At 42.6% G+C, this 20,107-nt stretch overlaps 1 protein-coding gene across 12 annotated transcripts in view; it reads left to right on the forward strand.

The window, feature by feature from the left end:
* TJP1 (tight junction protein 1) overlaps positions 1-20,107 on the forward strand; it is a 738,699-nt gene that overhangs the window by 524,864 nt on the left and 193,728 nt on the right. The window contains exon 1 of one of the 12 annotated variants that reach the window (XM_077473252.1): positions 17,398-17,663. The exons of the other annotated variants lie outside the window; for them this stretch is intronic. The gene's annotated coding sequence lies outside the window, so the exon portion shown is untranslated. Of the gene's footprint in view, positions 1-17,397; positions 17,664-20,107 lie in introns of those variants that run through there. 12 annotated transcript variants of the gene reach the window in all.

Here is a 20,107-nt window from a genome sequence, read left to right on the forward strand (position 1 = left end):
CATCCAAACACTTTCCAAATTTTGCCATCTCAACCTCCGCAATATCTCCAAAATACGCCCCTTCCTAACCAATGACACCACAAAACTCCTAGTTCACTCCCAAGTCATCTCCCTCCTCGATTACTGCAACTCCCTCCTCATGGGATTACCTTTACACAGGCTATCCAACCTTCAGTCCATCATGAATGCTGTTGCCAGGCTCATCCACCTTACCATCTGCTCAGTGTTTGCTACCCCTCTCTGTCAATCCCTCCACTGGCTTCCACTCACCCAACAAATTAAATTCAAAATTCTAATAATAACTTACAAAGCCATCCACAACTCAGCCCCGGCTACATCACTAACCTAGTCTCAAGACATCAACCTAATCATTCCCTTCCTTCCTCCCTCCCAAGACTTTCTGCTCTCTAGTTCCCTCATCACCTCCTCCCATGCTCCCCTCCAGGACTTTTCCCAAGCCTCTCCCATCCTCTGGAACTCCCTACGCCAATATGTCCAACTATCTCCTTGCTTTTACCCACTTGCCGACCGCCGCACGACGATATACTTCGACAGAATGGCACGGGCAGGCATATGGGCGTATATATAAGTCCCTGCCTTCCCGCGGGTGGGGGGCCCGATCGGGCCCCCCCCCCCCCGGTGCCTGCGGCGGTCGGTATTCGTTCGGGAGCGATCCGAGATGAGGGGGGCGGCCATTCATTCATGGCCACCCCCTCGCGATCGCTCCCGGCGAATGGAAATCCTTCGTGACATCACTTCCTCTCCTGTAATGTAAACACAGGCAGAGGAAGTGATGTAATCTCTCCTCGTGTCGGTATTTTTCGTTCCGGCACCGAGGAGAGAGGATCGGTGAGTTGCACCAACACGACACTTCACAGTAGAACATGTCAGGCACACTCACACCCCCCCTTTACCCCCCGATCACCCCCCCAATTACCCCTGCCCCCCCCAGTCACAGTGACACCAATGCATTTTTTTGCATTGGTGTCATTTGTGACTGTAATAACTGTTAGGGCAGTTAGGGTTAGCCCCCTTTAGTTCTAATGTACCCCCCTAACCCCCCCAATAAAGGTTTAACCCTGTGATCACCCCCCGTCGCCAGTGTCACTAAGGCTGGGTTCACATTGCAGCGGTTTATGAGAACGGATGTGATTCGCACCGCACTGCAGTGCAAATCACATCCGATCTCTGCGATTCGAGTTCAGCCATTCGCCGCACCCGCCGCAAATTCGCACGGGACCCTTTTTTTGGTCCGCAGCAGAATCGGATCGCATGGGTGTTCACACCATGCGATCCGAGTTTGCAGATCGCACTGCGATATGCGAACAGATCTGGGGGTGTCATTAACATTTCACTGACACTCCCAGCAGTTCGCATAGGGCAGTGTGAACTGCCGCCGGGAGGCATGCGATGCGGGAACCCGCCGCGGATTCGTGGCGTTCCCGCATCGCTCCAGTGTGAACCCAGCCTAATAAGCGATCGTTTTTCTGATCGCTGTATTAGTGTCACAGGTGACGCTAGTTAGGCAGGTAGGTATTTAGGTTCGCCGCAGCTTTTTATAGCGCCAGGGACCCCCATATACTACCGCATAAAGCCCCCTGATTGCCCCCTAGTTAACCCTTTCACCAGTGATCACCATATAACTGTTACAGGTGACGCTGGTTGGTTAGTTATTTTTTTATAGTTTCAGGGCACCCGCCATTTATTACCTAGTCTCACTAGTGTACCCGTAAATTTAGGGGTGTCTACTTTCCAAAATGGGGTCATTTGGGGGGGGGGGTTTGTGCCATCTTGGCATTTTATGGCCTTCAAAACTGTAACGCCCTTAGAAAGCCTGAAGGCGGTGCTTGGTTTTCGGGGCCCCGTACGCGGCTAGGCTCCCAAAAAGTCCCACATATGTGGTATCCCCGTACTCAGGAGAAGCAGCAGAATTTATTTTGGGGTGTCATTTCACATATGCCCATGGCATGCGTGAGCAATATATCATTTAGTGACAACTTTGTGAAAAAATTAAATAAAATAAAAAAGTTTGTAATTTTCCCGCAACTTGTGGCAAAATATAAAATATTCCATGGACTCAACATGCCTCTCAACAAATAACTTGGGGTGTCTACTTTCTAAAATGGGGTCATTTGTGGGGGTTTTGTGCCATCTTGGCATTTTATGGCCTTCAAAACTGTAATAGGTAGTGAGAAGTGAAATCAAAAATGTACGCCCTTAGAAAGCCTGAAGGCGGTGCTTGGTTTTCGGGGCCCCGTACGCGGCTAGGCTCCCAAAAAGTCCCACATATGTGGTATCCCCGTACTCAGGAGAAGCAGCAGAATTTATTTTGGGGTGTCATTTCACATATGCCCATAGCATGTGTGAGCAATATATCATTTAATGACAACTTTGTGTAAAAAAAAAAATTTTTTTTTGTCATTATTCAATCGCTTGAGGCAAAAAAAAAAAAATATTCAATGGGCTCAACATGCCACTTATCAATTTCCTTAGGGGGTCTACTTTCCAAAATGGGGTCATTTGGGGGGGTTTTGTACTGCCCTGCCATTTTAGCACCTCAAGAAATGAGATAGGCAGTCGTAAACTAAAAGCTGCGTAAATTCCAGAAAACTTACCTTAGTTTGTAGATGTGACAACTTTTGCGCAAACCAATAAATATACAGTTATTGACTTTTTTTTTACCAAAGACATGTGGCTGAATACATTTTGGCCTAAATGTATGACTAAAATTGAGTTTATTGGATTTTTCTAATAACAAAAAGTAGAAAATATCATTTTTTTTTCAAAATTTGCGGTCTTTTTACGTTTATATCGCAAAAAATAAAAATCGCAGAGTCAGTCAAATACCTTTAAAAGAAAGCTCTATTTGTGGGAAGAAAAGGACGTTTGGGTACAACATTGCATGACCGCGCAATTACCAGTTAAAGCAGCGCAGTGCCAAAGTGTAAAAAGACCTCTAGTCATTTACCAGCAAAATGGTCCGGTCTGAAAGTGGTTAAACACTCCCTGAAAACCCTCCTCTTCAGAGAAGTCTATCCAGCCCCCACCTAACAACTGAACTTTTAATTTCTCCATCAGATCACCCCTCCACAGCTATTACATTTTGTATCACTTGACTCTCCCTCCTAGATTGTAAGCTCTATCGAGCAGGGCCCTCTCATTCCTCCTGTATTGAAGTGAATTGTAACTGTACTGTCTGCCCTCATGTTGTAAAGTGTTGCGCAAACAGTTGGCACTATATAAATCCTGAATAATAATAATAATAATATAACAATAAACACCAAAACTCAAACAAAAAAATCCATTATTAACCACTTGCCGCCCGCCCTATAGGCAATTGACAGCTGCAAAGTGGTTTCATAATCCTGACTGGACGTCATATGACGTGATCAGGATTATGAGCCGCTGCGCGCCCCCGGGGGCACGCATCGCGGCGATCGTTGTTGCAGGGTGTCAGTCTGACACCCGGCAACTACGATCTCGGTAAAGAGTCTCCAACGGAGACTCTTTACCACGTGATCAGCCGTGTCCAATCACGGCTGATCACAGTGTAAATGGGAAGAGCCGGTGATCAGACGCGAGTAGAGGAGAGCCGATCGGCTGCTCCTCTGACAGGGGGGGTCTATGCTGATCGATTATCAGCACAGCCCCCCCGAGGATGCCCACACTGGACCACCAGGGACGCCACCAGACCACCAGGGAAAAGGTAATCCTCCCTAGACCACCAGGGATGCCAGTCAGCACAATGGATGCCAATCAGTGCCCATAATGGATGCCAATCAGTGCCCATCAGTGCCCACAATGGGCATCACTGATTGGCATGCATTATTGTTTGGCACTGATTGGCATCCTTTACTATAGTATAACACCAATGCCGCCTATGAGTGCCCACCTGTGCCGCCTATGAGTGCCCACCTGTGCCGCCTATCAGTGCCCACCCATGCCCATCTGTGCCGCCTATCCATGCCCATCTGTGCCGCCTATCCATGCCCATCTGTGCCGCCCATCCATGCCAATCCATTCCAGCTATCAGTGTCCGTCCGTCTTGCCCATCAGTGTCGCCCATCCGTGTCGCCCATCAGTGCCGCCTATCAGTGCCGCCTATCAGTGCCACATATCAGTGTCCATCAATGCCACCTCATCAGTGCCACTTCATTGGTGCCACATTGGTGCCCATCAGTGCCGCCTTATCAGTGCCCATCAGTGTAGCCCCATCAGTGCCCATCAGTGAAGGAGAAAACGTACTTATTTACAAAGTTTTGAAACTGAAACAAAAAAAACATTTTTTTTCAAAATTTTCGGTATTTTTTTATTTGTAGCGCAAAAAATAAAAACCATAGAGGTGATCAAATACCACCAAAAGAAAGCTCTATTTGTGGGAAAAAAATTATAAAAATTTAATTTGGGTACAGTGTAGCATGACCGTGCAATTGTCATTCAAAGTGTGACAGCGCTGAAAGCTCAAAATTGGTCTGGGCAGGAAGGTGTTTAAGTGCCCTGTATTGAAGTGGTTAATAATAATAAAATAATAATAATTAATTTTGTGTTAGGGTTAGAGTGTTTAGTTATTTATTATTATTTAATTTTTTTAAGGGGTAAGGGTTAAAGTTAAGGGTTAATTATTTATTTATTGTTACTTAGTATTAATTTATTGAATTACTTTATTTTTTATTTATGATTTTTATTGTGTATTTTACATGTATTTATTCATTTATTAGTATTCATATAACAATAAATAAAATAAAATAAAAATAAATAAAATAATAATAAATAACCCTAATCCCAACTCCTAATCCTAACCTAAACTGAGTTTATTCTAACGAAAAAAAAACATTATAATAAATTAATAATAATAATAAAAGAAGAAATAAAAGATAATGGAAAAGCTGAAATACCTAACAACAAATGATGCAACAGATAATAGATTTCTCTGTTGGCTAAAAAATAAAGGCCAAAGTCCAAAAACACTGCATACAAATGCGCAAGTCACGCAAAAACTCGCAATAAGATGCGTGGAAAAATGCCATAAAAGTGCTCAAAGACGCTACGTTCAGGTCTAAATGGTAAGCACTTCCACCTAGCAGCACTAGGGTCGCTGGTTCAAATCCCAACCACGACACTACCTGTAGTCTGCATGTTCTCCCTGTTCCTGCGTGGGTTTCATCCCACACTCCAGAGACATACTGGTAGGCAAATTGACCCTAGTATGTGTATGTAGGAATGCGAGTTAAGGACCTTAGATTGTAAGCTCCTTGATGGCAGGGACTTGTGTGAATGTACAATATGTATTTAAGAGCTGCGTAAATTGACAGCACTATATTAGTGCCTGTAATGTCTACTCTTTCTGTAAAGGTGTATGTATAGCCCAAACTTTTTTAGTTTTGGATAGAGTAGGGAAGTGTTACAAAACCCTGCCAGGTTATTTTTTTGTCTGTGTACCATAAGAAAATTCTCCATCTCTTCCTGTCCCAGATATGCAACAAAAAGTTGTAGGGTAAAGTTAGGGGAATCTGCTTTTAGAGAGTTGTTCCCAGAGATGATGTCCCAGTTGGAAGATTTCCCCTACCCTTGTTCTCAGGACAACTATAACATTTTGGATTTTCCATTACCTTTTTCTCACTTACAATGGTCACAAGGACTATTATAATGGTGAATCTCCCCAATAGGAATACAGACCGTAATAAGTACTTGACAGGTCATATAACCCTTTTCCCACTCTATACAAAACTAAAACTAAAAGGTTTTGCCTGGAGATAAACTTTAAAGGAAACTTTTACTGGGAAAAAAATGTGACATGCATTTCTGAATTTTTTTTAAAAAGCGCAAGTGGACTGGGTGTCCCTGGATTCAGTAGTAGCCTAATCCAAGTGGTGTTAATGGGCCCTTATCATTGCAATCAAAAGATAGACCTGTTTGGTATCTGCTTCATCATCAGGCTAGAAGATCACAAATTTTTCTGCAATAATCTGGATAAGAGAAGCTACATATGTATTGCAATTCTTAAAATTAGTAGCATCAGTGCTGATTTGTCAAGTTCCAAAAGTTACTAAATTGGTATCATTTGTAAAAAAGGTAAAATTTGTAAAAAAATAAATAAAAAATTGACAAAATTACTCCACATGACATGGATATGAATATGAAGTCATACAATGCACTTTATCTCTCATGTTCAGTTTTCGTATAAATATCTCTATTTTTCGCTGAACAACCTGACCATATGTTTTGGTGCCACTTGGATGTATGTTTCAGATTATGGTCTATATGGCAAATAAAAGAGGTGTTATTAACTCCAGAAGAATGTATACATGGATGCTCCAATCTCCCTTGGACCCACTGTGGGAATTTACTAGAAGTGGAGAGTGCAAAATCGAATTCAGCACTGCATAGAAACCAATCAGCTTCCAGGTTTTAGTGTCAATTTTAATTGAACAAGCTGAAGTTAGAAGTTGATTGGCTTCCATGCAGAGCTGTACCAGATTTTGCACCCTCTAGTTTTAGTAAATCAATTGTTTCTAAATGGAGCACACCGCATATGAAATATCTTGAGCAGGAAAAATTCTGCGCTTTTGCAATGACAGACAATATTTCATTTGAAGCTCATGTTAGTTGTGTTTGCTTCATTCTTTAGAAGGACAATACTGTAGCCCATTTTTTTATAGGCAACTGCCTGCATTAAAGCCCAAAGGATCCTGGCAGTTCAGCAGCCCCTATGTATATAACCTAGGCGCACTGCTACGGTGTTTTAATGAAACAAATGCAAAACATTGCAGTGCTGCAGTGCAGTAAATGCGCTGATACAAAGTATGCTTGCATAGGGGAAGAAAATGCTTGTTTTGTGAATGCAGTTAAATGAGTTACCATGCTATGCGTGTATGTGGACCTCTCCCTATGGGAATGCTCTGTTGTCATTTTACTTTGTACTAGATGAAACTAACATCGGAGGAACTACAGTGTAAACAGTACAAATGATATTGTGATAAAACCTGGTCACCGGTTTCCTAATGTGTTGATACGGATAATTTATTTGACCAGTCATTTCTGTCTTGTATCCCGGACATTTATTCTTGCCTTCTGTTAATTAGATACATCTCTCTAAGGGCTCAATCAAAACAGGATACATGCGTTAGGTGCACATTGTGTTGATATGTATTTTAGATGTAGTGCTTTGTGGCTTTGAAAGACTCCATTTGAATGGCGGTCAATGAATAACTGCAGGTCAACACACCCCAAATAATACACGAAGGGCTTTTGTGAATGCACACAAAGGTAGGTAAGGGGTTGGAGAGAACAGACTTTTTGTAAAGAATGGATTTTCTCAAGACCGTAATTTTCTTTCCTGTGCTGGAAGATGCAGCAAAATAGACGGCAATGCATATGTGAAGGATCATCAGCCTTTCGATGTTGTTCACGTGTGGAGAAGGGATGTACTGGAGTCTGAAGCATGTTTGCTATGCTGCCTTGTGTTTGTGTAGGTAATGATATCATATTCTGGACCGTTTCCAGGTTACATAGCAGTCAGAGCCTTGCTATCCTTACCTGAGGCCTTTCTACCTTTTAACCTCTTACTGAATATTATTACATTGAAGGCACAAAGCTTCTGGTATGCATCTCTACAAATGACTTGAGCATATCATCGGGATAAGAAAACAAACTGAGATGTTTGAAGATGGCCTAAGGCAGTTGATTGATCCTACAAGCATGATCCAATCATTTGAACGAATGTCTATTAAGAAGGGTCTCTAAACATGTAAATGCAGCTCATCTGAGTATACACATATAAGTGATGGAGATGGGAGGGGAGGACAGACAGCTTTTAGTGCCTGCTTAACTCAAAGACTAGCAATGGGATTCCATTTTTAGACCCCCTCCAGTTGAACGTTCTTCCAAGATTGGTCAGCCTTGGTCATTCCTGCTGCTACAGGTATGAGACTGTTGCCTGATTCAGCTGAAATTATCAAGATTGGTCAATAATAATAATAATATCTTTGACCAAGTTAACACATTTGCTGTGACCAATTAAACATAGTTTTGACATAGCACAACATACAGACAGTCCCCGTTTTACAAATAAAATAGGGTCTGTAGGTTTTTTCTTAAATTGAATTTGTATGTAAGTTGGAACAGGTAAAAAATTTTAAGTGCAACTCCAGCCAAAAAAAATAATTTTTACGTTTTTTTGTATAGTATAGAGAAGAGTTAATACCCCTGTAATGTTTGTTTTGCTGTCTGTGAACCTGTTCAGAAGATTTCAACTCACTTTCTGTCCCTGTGACAATTGGATTTTGAACATTTTGGGTTGTCGTGGAAACAAGGATTGGTGATAAGTCTTCAGTAAAGACACCTTTTTCCCATGATGACTCTTAAATGAGTGAATTTCCCTTCCCTTTAAGCCCCATACACACTATCAGTTTTCTGCTGAGTTTTTCCTTCAGATTTACCAAAACCATATATATATGAGGTCAAACCTTAGGAGTTTCAATGTGTATGCAATCAGGCAGGCCCTTGCACTACATGGTTTTGGTAAACCTGAAGGAAAAAATCAGCAGAAAATCTGATAGTGTGTATGGGGCATAAGATTTCCTCCCACTTCCTGATGTATCCCTCCATTTGTAAGTATGAGTCGTAAGTTCAATGAATGTAACTCGGGGACTGCCTGTATATAAATAAATTGTAGTCATTTTTTTCACATGTAGTCCTTCCAAATGTCTTGTGTACAAGTGCATCAAGCACAGACTCAAGACAAACACAGCCTCAAGTTACTTTATAAACAAAGGACCAGTTTAGTGTCCTTCAGACTTTAGAGAGGCCAGACTGTGGCCAATGGAAGGTGAAATTGTCCTGGCATCATTGGGAGTAAACAATGCATCTTTGGCATTAAAGGGAGGAACAGTACATCAAAATTAGTGTCACTGGGAGGAATAGCACCTCGTTGTTGGTGTCAGTGGAATAATAATGCCCCATCATTGATGTCAATTGGAGGAACACTGGCCCCATTGTTGGGGTCTTTGGGAGGAATAGTGCCCCATCATTGATATCAGTGGAAGGAATAGTGCCTCATTGTTGGTGTCAGTGTGAGGAATAGTACCCCATTGTTGGTGTGTCAGTAAGATAAATAGTGCCCCATCATTGGTGTCAGGCAATGGCAAAAAACTCTGGATAGCCGCACACCGGAAAAAGGCTTAAAATCCTGTATTTTTATTAAAAATCGGAGGTCACATCAAATAATCCACAGCAAGGAAAAGGGTACAAAAAATCTAACACGTTTCGCACTGGAATCAGTGCTTACACATAGCTGACACCATCATTGGTGTCAGTGGAAGGAATAGTGCCCATCATTGGTGTCAGTGGGAGTAGTAGTGCCCCATCGTTGGTGTCAGTATGAGGAATAGTACCCCATTGTTGGTGTCAATGGGAGAAATAGTTCCCCATTGATGATGTCAGTAACAGAAAATCTGCTCCATTGTTGGTGTCAGTGAGAGGAATAATGTCTTTCATCAGTGGGAGGAAAAGTGCCCTTAGGCTGGGTTCACACTGCAGCAATGCAGGAGCGCCGCGAATCCGCGGCGGGTTCCCGCATCGCATACCTCCCGGCGGCAGTTCACACTGCCCTATGCGAACTGCTGGGAGTGTCAGTGAAACATTAATGACACCCCCAGATCAGTTCGCATATCGCAGTGCGATCTGCAAACTCGGACAGGAATCGGATCGCATGGTGTGAACACCCATGCGATCCGATTCTGCTGCGGACCAAAAAAAGGGTCCTGTGCGAGTTTGGGGCGGGTGCGATGCGAATTCAGCTATACTATCTGTATGGCTGAACTCGCATCGCACAGAGATCAAATGTGATTTGCACTGCAGTGCGGTGCGAATCACATCCGGTTCTCCTAGCTGCAGCAGTGTGAACCCAGCCTTAAGGTCAGATAAAGGCAAGCAAAGGCCCGCAGTTTAAAGACCACTGCTGTAGACTACTAATGCTACATTTACATTGCATTCCCTTGAATAGACTAATAACAGCAGTTTGAACAAGTAAGAAAAATTCCTGCTACATTTTTAAAAACAGTGCAATGTATGAACAAAACAACACTGAATGCAAGTACAGTACATGGTACTATACAATCCAAATTAAATTCTGCATTCTAGATCCTTAATAAAAGCTTCACAAAGGACTGTCAGCAACAAAACACACACTCGTGTACACAGGCTGCCCACCCAAACCTGACATTTCGGATTAAATCATCTGTCAATTTTTGGAGATCTACATAATAAAAGTCCCAGTTTCCACTCTCCTCCAAGGTCATTAAAAGGTTGTTTGCCTCTGGATCATCCACATGTTAATTTACTTTAGAGTACAGTGAATCCATAATGCAACTGAGTCAACTTAGCATTAGCTGTGGCAGCAGAAAGTCCATTCACACGAAACATCTTGATGGTGGAGTCAATAAAAGTGGAGGATGTCAAGTTGTGTATAAGAAAACTGCAAAGCCTTATGCCGCGTACACACGGGCGGACTGTATGGCGTACTTAGTCCGTCGAAACCCATTTCAGCGGACAGTCCGCTCGTGTGTGGGCTTCAGCGGACTTTTTCAGCGTGCAGTCTGGCGTACTAAGTATTTCGGATTTTTCGAAATTCTGTCCGTCGTACTTTGGTTACAGCAGACAATCCGCTCGTCAGTAGGCTAGTTGGACGGACTAAGAATGGCGCATGCTCAGAAAGGATTTACACGGCGGAAGGGTGCTTTGCTGTGTCTTGGACTTCCTATTTCTAGTCCCGTCGTACGTGCTGTACACGTCATCACGCAAGCTTTCGACGGACTGTTTGTGCATCCGTGTGTGGTCAAGTCCGTTCAGTCGAAAGTATGACGGACTGTCCGTCGGATTGTATGACGGACTAAGTACACCATACAGTCCGCCCGTGTGTACGCGGCATTACTCTGTACAAGATTTTAATGTTGTCATGCAGTGTACCTGAAAACCTTCCAAGTATTTTCCTACATGATGGTGTACAGGCAAGACATACAGAGCTGGGAGGCTTCTTTTCCTGGAAACGAAAAATTACTGATCATGATCTCATCATTTCCATTACCAACAATAAATCAGAATTGCTTGTTATCTATGAGTTTTAACTTCAGAGAATCTCATACTGGAAGTTTGAGGTGAGGTGGCTTTCTGGCATTTTGTATTGTATGGGAATTCCCATTTATAGAGCACTTTCAAGCAACAAGTAAAACGAAACCGCTCTTCTTTTTAAAGCCTTTGTATGCTTATTGAAGTATTCAATGCACAAACTGACCTACCTTTCCCAAAAGCCCTAATGTGTTTCACTCCACCCAGAGCTTATATGTAGATGGAGTGAAACGCGTTAGGCTTGTGGGACAAATGGATCAGCTTGTGCATGGAATTCTTCTATAAATATACAAGAGTCTTTAATGGAGAGCAGCTTCCGTTTTCTTATTGTTTGAGAGTGAACTTTATGGAGCAGCCACCTACTGCTGGAGGACTGCACCCGGTGTTGGAGGAGTGAGGGGGAGGTATGCCTGGTACAGAGAAACTTTGGATCGGCAGCACACCCACACAAGATGTAAAGTAGAAAACCTATTGAAGCATACATGTAATAAAAACACTGGATGGGCACAGGTAAGGGAAATGCAGGTAGATTGATGCGTTTCACACTATAGAAGTGTATAGGAGGTATGCCTGTAGCAGGGCTGAATAGTTGTAAGGCATGGATGCAGAGTGCACTTGTTTGCACAGAATTAAAAGTAATGCTGTAAACTGGATGTATTACATATTTGGCATATCATGTTGGTATATTATTGTTATGGGTCTTTACATATGGCTGCTTATTCGTTTATTATAGTATATTAGTGAGCACAGGGTGGGGATATAACACAGTTGATACTCTGAATGACAGCGCCACTTGTAATCATACAGCACAACGTGTGCCCCTCTATGCACAGGGAGGTCACATTGATATTTTAGTTGATCGTCTTTGGTTGTTTTTTGGGTGGCTTTTTGAGCATTTGTACATTCAATTGGTTTCATTTTTAGCCAATGGAAAGCTAGTTACTAGACAAGAAAATGCTTGTTTTGTGCATTTTTCAGGCGCTCCTACTGAATTCTGTTGGGGAGAAAACATGCCAAAATAGACTTCAACAATAAATCAGAGTTGCTCATTGTGAGTTCTACCTTAAAGTGGAGTTCCAGGCTAGAACTAACTAAGCTTAAAGTGGTTTTAAACCTCAGACATGAAATATGAACAAAGCATATCCCTCTATAGTGTATACTTGTCTCAGTTAAGTGCACTAAAGGGTTGATTTACTAAAGGCAAATCCACTCTGCACTGCAAGTGTACTTGTAAGTGCACTCACTGTAGATAGCTTTAGATCTGAGGGGAAGCTCTGAAATTAGGGGAAGCTCTGTTGATTTTATCATCCAATCATGTGCAAGAAAAAACGCTGTTTTTAAGTGCACTTTTAGTGCAAAGTAGACTTGCCTTTTGTAAATAACCCCCTAAGTGTCACTTTTGTCTGTTGCTTGGTTGCTCTGTTATCAGCACTGTTGAATCACTTCTGACAAGTTTTCCTGACACCAAGAGAAAAATAGTGATGGGGAGGGACCTCCAGCTGATTGATAGCCTCAGCTGTGTTCCTGTGAGGAGGGGGGGGTATCTTCTCCGTCCAATCAGCTCTCAGAGCTATCCTCACTGAGCTCTGCAGAATGTAACTTCAGCTCTCTGCCCCCACTTTGAACAGATGTAGAGAAAAAATATCTGCAAATAAACATGTACAACTTATGTAAGAAGATTTGTTTCATCTCTGTGTATTACCTGAGACCAATCACTTCACTGGGTATATGTAAGCACCCCAAACTCCTATACTAACTACCCTGTGGAAGGAAGAGGTTTATACTTGCCTATTATCAACAGAAGCTCTATAGTAAGCCTATGGATGACGTCACTGCACAGGCATTCCATCCATTGCTGCTGCTCGCTCTTCTCTCTGGAAGCCAGCCATAGGGGAGATAATGTGCCTGGACCGGAGCACCCTTAGAATAGGTAAGTATAAGGATTTTCCTTCTCTAGGGTAGTTAGTATAGGTGTTAGAAGGGGGCAGGAGCAGTTTTAGGCTTAGTTAGTTCTGGCTAAGACTAAACCCCTGAAAAACAATCCCTCACCATAATCCCCCCTCCACCAAATGATTTGGACCAGTGTACAATATCCATAAAGGCCCATAAAGACATGAATGAGTGAGTTTGAGGTGGAGGAACTTGACTGGTCTGCACAGTCCTGACCTTATTCGGATAGAAGACCTTTGGGATGAATGAGGGTGGAGACTGCGAGCCAGATGCACTTCTGGAAGAATGGTCAAACATTCCCATAGACACACTCCTAAACCTTGTGGACAGCCTTCCCAGAAGAGTTGAAGCTTTTATAGCTCCAAAGGGTGAGCCAATGCAATATTGAACCATACGGACTAAGACTACGATGCCATTAAAGTTTATGTGCGAGTAAAGGCAATACTTCTGACAATATAGTGTATCTCCCGGATAATAGCCAATGAGAATTCAGCGATGAGCAGTTCAGTGTAATCCAATCAGTGAATACGGATGTGCAATTTATGACTTTGTGTTATTGATCACACCGCTGTATATACTGTGCTAGTGTGTTGATAGATGGAACCAGCATGCTAGTGAATTTCATCCCTCTTGGCAATCATGTTTACCATTGGTATTAAAAAACAGATATCCCCGAAGGAGCACGTTTTATTACACCGGTGGGTATGAAAGGTGCAAAGAAAAACCTTTTCTGCCTACTGTATTCTCAGTGTGTGTTATATATAGTAGGATGTCATTGTAAATATATAGTAAATGCAGTGAGTATTCCTGTGTGACAGCAGTAACATGTTTATTTGACATTTCACACTTCCTTTATGCAAACTGTCAAATATGGTTAGATCCTTGACAGAGGGGACAGAGAATCAAACACGGAGCTACATTTACATATATAAATGTGTGTGTGTGTTGGTTTGATTGATATTTACTAATAGTATAAGAAAAAATTGTACCCATGTCTATTTGAACATAAAATCCAGGTGTGGCATAACCCCATCAATCACTGTATGGGCAGGATGGGCATTGGAAAGCCACAAGAGAGAATATGAAGTTTGATACCGGCTCTTTATTATTATTATTATTATTAATATTATTATACAGGATTTATATAGTGCCAACAGTTTATGCAGCGCTTTACAATATAAAAGGGAGATAATACAGTTATAATACAATAAAATACAAGAGGATTAAGAGGGCCCTGCTCAGAAGAGCTTACAATCTAATAGGGTGGGGCAGGTGGTAAAAAAGGTTGCAACTGTAGGGAATGAGCTGATGGAAGTGGTAAAAGATTTGTTAGAGACGTGATAGGCTTCCCTGAAGAGATGAGTTTTCAGGGATCGCCTGAAAGTAGCAAGAGTAGTGGATAGCCGGACAGGTGGAGGTAGCGAGTTCCAGAGGATGGGAGAGGCTCTGGAGAAATCCTGGAGATGAGCATGAGAGGAGGAGACAAGAGAGCTTGAGAGTAGAAGATCTTGAGAAGAGCGGAGAGGACGATTTGGGCTCATGTTTATCCCTCATCAGTGTATATAAGATCCACAACTTGGACCAAAAAGGCGCAGTCCTGCTATTATTTTATCTGTGGAAGTTCCTCTCCATGGTGATTTTGCACTGTTCTGTAGCCAGTCTTTGTGATAGGTCAGGCCTGATCTGGGTAACTGTTCCTGTGTGTCCACTGACACCAATGATGGGGTTATTATTAAGGTCACTGACAGCATTGATTGATGTTATTATTGAGGTCACTGACACCAATCATGGAGGTTATTATTGTGGTTACTGAGTGACATCAGTGATGGGGTTATTATTGTAGCCATGGATTCCAATGCTGGGGGTTATTATTATGGACACTGATGCCAATGATGGGCATTATTATTGAGGTCACTGACACCTATGGTTATTATGGGGGTTATTATTATGGACATTGACAACAATGATGGGGATTATTATTGAGGTCACTGACTGCAATGCTGGGGGTTATTATTATGGACCTTGACACCAATGATAGGGTTATTAGTGTGGCCATGGGCACTAGTTCTGGGGTTATTATTATGGACACTGACTCTAATGCTGGGGGTTATTATTGTGGCCATGGACTCCAATGTGGACCACCATGACACTAATGATGGGTGTTATTATTATGGACGCTGGCACCAATGATGGGGGTTGTTATTATTATGGACATGACACCAATGATGGGGGTTTTTATTATTATGGACATGACACCAATGATGGGGGTTGTTATTATTATGGACATGACACCAATGATGGGGGTTGTTATTATTATGGACATGACACCAATGATGGGGGTTTTTATTATTATGGATGCTGACACCAATGATGGGGGTTGTTATTATTATGGATGCTGACACCAATGATGGGGGTTATTATCATTATGGACGCTGACACCAATGATGGGGGTTGTTAATATTATGGATGCTGACACCAATGATGGGGGTTGTTATTATTATGGACGCTGAAACCAATTATGAGGGTTTTTATTATTATGGATGCTGACACCAATGATGGGGGTTGTTATTATTATGGACGCTGACACCAATGATTGGGATTACTGTTGCAGTTACTGACACCAATGCTGGGGGTGATGGTGAAGCATACCCCCCCAACATTTTGAGATGGGAATGAGGGACACCTACTAACAAATGCATGTAGGCATAGGACATGCCCCCTGCCACACCCGCTTAAAGGAGACTTAACAAGAAAAAAAGGGTTAATTAAACCCACAATTGATTTTTTTACCACTACTATTCCTTTATGTAGCGGCCATAGCCCTTGGCAGGGCGGCCTTAACTTTTAGGCTTACCGGTTACCTCCGCTGGCTTGTTCTTCCACGTCAAGGGGTTCCCACAGTTCGTACCCAAACACTTTGGATGCTGACACCATAAAAGTCCTTTAGAAAAGGTTTTTTATTTGCAGGGGTAACAGCCAACAACACAGTCTCATATGGGAACAGAGGACAAGGGTGAAAGAACTCAAGCACCTTGAACTACAGATACAACAAAGTCTCTAGTCCCACCCAGAGAGTAGCCACTCGCAGCTGGGTGCTTCAGGGCTGAACAAATCTCTAGGCAGAGATTATGGCAGTCAGCACCTTGATTCAGAACTTGTGAAATCTCTGACCTTGAACAGTTGTAACTGAAAGTGAACAGGAACCTTTTTCCTCAGTACCTAGAATGTTCTCTGTCTCCTTGGCAGTACTGGAAAAAGCATGAGTGTCCTTCACAACTCAGCAACCAGGCACTTCTCAGGATGCCAGCTTCTTGGCCCTCCTCCGAAGAGTCCTACCCCGGTCACTTACATGAGCTGCGGTGCCCCTCCAAGCCGAAAGCACACCCGGACGCCTTGAATCCTCCCTCACGGAGTTCCGGAACTCCGGGAACAGACGGATCCCTACCCCAGTCCAGGCGGGTCTATTGGGGTCAACCAACTGAAACATGTCGCAGAGCGACGAACGCTCCTGTGACGGGACCCCTCGCGGGGCTACCCGGTCCAAAAACAGGAACAGACTCTGAGGCCTCACGAACATAAACCCGGAACACGTGACTTCAACACCTTAAGTACCCTTCCCCAGACTCCTCAGCGGGGCCTGGCGCACCCACTGATTGGCTCCGGGGAAGCTGATACCCAAAACATCCAACCAGGCCTGGTTCTGGCCTGTCATGTGCACCTCACTGTACACATAACCAGGCAGAACTCCAACACAGCCCAGCCAAACTCATGTCAAAGTTAAACTAACATAATTAACCCTCAGAACCCCTTTACTGTTCTGAGGCAAAAAAATAAATTTGTACATGAATGACACTTTGTCCAAAATGTCATCCACTACATTTATATTGGCTTTTAGAAATTAGATGAAAGGTTGAGCACTGGGAAACACTTTTTGAAAGATAAAAAATGCATTTTATATCCATCTATATAGATCAGACCAAAATGAGGGACAAATGAGGAGGAAATTGGGACAGAGGGACATTGCTCCAAATCAGGGACAGACCCTTGAAATCAGGGACAGTTGGGAGCTATGGTGAATTGTCTCCTCAGTCGGTAGTACACAGTACATGAGGAGTGATATTTTGGGGTGTTGGGGTACATTCTGATTTGTTCTGATAATGTGCCTGAATGTACAGGAACACTTCGCTATAGTGCGGCCCTCTGGAGGTGTCGGGGGCCGGATGTGGCCCTCTATTCTTATGAGGAGTCCGGTGGCCGTACACCGTGTACAGGGCGTGCAGTGTGATCTCCTCCATCCATCCCACCGATCCCAGTCCCGGCTCCTCCGCTCCGTCCGGCCCACGTGTAGGGAGGGGAGCCGGCTACGTCTAGCAGAGAGGGGGAGGGGGAGGCGACACACAGCTCACACCGGACACCCCAGCAGTCCGATCCCGGCCCGGTCCTCGGAGAACATCGGGCGGAGTGCGGGGGATGTGATCGGAGGGATTATCGGGCGGTATGCGGAAAAGATCCGATACTGGACGGAGTACGGAGAGGAACCCGATCCCCGGGGTGTAGAGCTGTGAGCACCGGACACCCCCGACACCGAGGTGAGTCCCCGGGACCCGCTCCGCTCTCCGGACTCTATATATATGGGATATGTCCGGTCTGTGTATAGAGACAGTCCGATCACCGGGGGAGGAGAGCTCACCCCACCGCCGCTCTACCGGATCCCTCCGTGTGTGTCTAGGGAGGAATCGAATACCGACCGATCCCACAATATCCCAGTATTGGCTGATATCCCCTATCTACAGGATCTTCTCTATATATCTATATATACCTACAGGATTATCTCTATGCCAGTATATATATACCTACAGGATTCTCTATATATCTATCTATATATACCTACGGGATTCTCTATATATCTATCTATATATACCTACAGGAATCTCTATAGATCTATGTATACCTACAGGATTATATATATATATATATATATATATATACATATATATATATATATATATATATATAGGACCCCCCTCTATATATTTATAGGATCCTCTCTCTCTCTCTCTCTCTATATATATATATATATAATCCCCCCTCTCTCTCTCTAGGATCCTCTCTTTCTCTCTCTCTCTCTCTCTCTATATATATAATCCCCCCTCTCTCTCTCTAGGATCCTCTCTCTCTCTCTATATATATATATATATATAGAGAGAGAGAGAGAGAGACAGAGAGAGAGAGAGAGAGGATCCTATAGATTTGAGAGAATCTATAGGATTGTCTCTCTGTCCCCTCTCTCTCTCTCTCTCTCTCTCTCTCTCTCTCTCTCTCTCTCTCTATATATATATATAGCGCTAGATAGATAAATAATCCTGTATATATAATCTACATGATCTTCTCTGTGTATATATATGAGGATTGGATATCTATCTATCTATATATTATAGAGAGAGAGATATCAATGATCACATGTACTATATATACATAGACATGCTCTCATATGATCATTTATAGATAAATACACACTATATATACACATACTGTATATCTTACATTTTTTATGTGTGTATATAAGATATATACTTTTTTGTGTATGTTATCTATCTATCTATCTATCTATATTAAAGATTGAGGATCGCCCACCATTCTAATATATTGGGTATAATATATATTACAGGAAATACCCTGACCCCCCATCTCTGTATACTCATTTATCATTTATTTATTTCAGGTACTTACATAGCACCTTCAATTTACACAGCACTTTACATATATATATTGCACATTCACATATGGACATGTGTATAAAAGTGTAGATTGTTATCTTGGTATATTCTAGTTTCCCAGTGAGTGTTATTTCTGTGTGTTCAATGGGTGTAGTATTGGGGGGGGGGGGGGATTATTGTTACACTGAGGAATTGTTTTGGTTATAAAAGCCATGAGCACTGTACTGATTTTGGGATTGTTTTAAATATTAGTATTATTATTATGAGGGGTCTTTAAAAAGTTTCTGCACTTTTATTTATATAATAGAGTTTAAGAAAGTGCAAACTTTTTGAAGAACCATCGCATTAACAAACATAAATATTATTTGTTATTTTTTTTTTATTATTATTTTAGCAGGCATGATGGAATTTTTACTTTGAAATCGACTTTCCAATCCTCTCCCCCATAGCGATGGTGTACAGCCTCTCTCTTGAACAGTACTGTGTTCATATTTAGCCTCTCCCAATAAACATTCTATTAAGAAATCAATAATCAGCATTGAACATTTATCATAAGGAAGGTTCACCTCCTACTCCGTTCCTTGATAATGTATCTTCATGATATAAGAAAATATACAGTGAGCAAATCAGATTTTACTATAATGGAGTAGTAGTCCTGGTGGTCTTGCAGACTGACATGTATGAATAAACATGGGACCTGTGTGGTATGGATCCTGGATGTGTTGGGGGTCCTCTGTTCCTGGACTCGGCTCCTATTTGTTATATATGCCGGAGAAAGGAAAGATATCTGCTGCCCAGGAACCAATCAGTGGTCATTATCCCAGAGGAGGGTCCATATGTCAGTATTCAGGGACCCAATATTCTATCATGATACGGTTACTCCTTTTGAAGCCATGTCTTTGCATGTTCCTAGGATGGTTGGGCAGGGCTTCTGTAAAAAGTAAACATAGGCTTTGAGTATGTGCTGGTGGAAATCACTTTGCTGCTTTACTGCAAACCTGGCATTAATAACACAGGGGTTTCCATTGTAGCCTATTTTAATGCAAATGTTAGTTGCTTGGCTCTTATGCTGATCCTCTGATTTCAGTACTCGGTAGGTCACTGACCTGGAATGATTAAACCAATCAGAAAAGCAGAAGTATAGTCAGATGTTCTTGCCGGCATACCTATCGCCGTGTACCTATATCTGCACACCTATTAGGGTCACACTGTGTGCCGGGACTGGCATTTTTCTGCACCCAATCAACATCATTCACCACAAGGGAACATAGGAAACACTTGCTTTCTATGTGACATGTTCACACTTCAAGCATTGA

This window comes from Lithobates pipiens, unplaced genomic scaffold (assembly GCF_037356315.1).
Source record: "Lithobates pipiens isolate NorthernLeopardFrog02 unplaced genomic scaffold, aLitPip1_a1.2 Scaffold_8, whole genome shotgun sequence".
Classification (NCBI taxonomy): domain Eukaryota; kingdom Metazoa; phylum Chordata; class Amphibia; order Anura; family Ranidae; genus Lithobates; species Lithobates pipiens.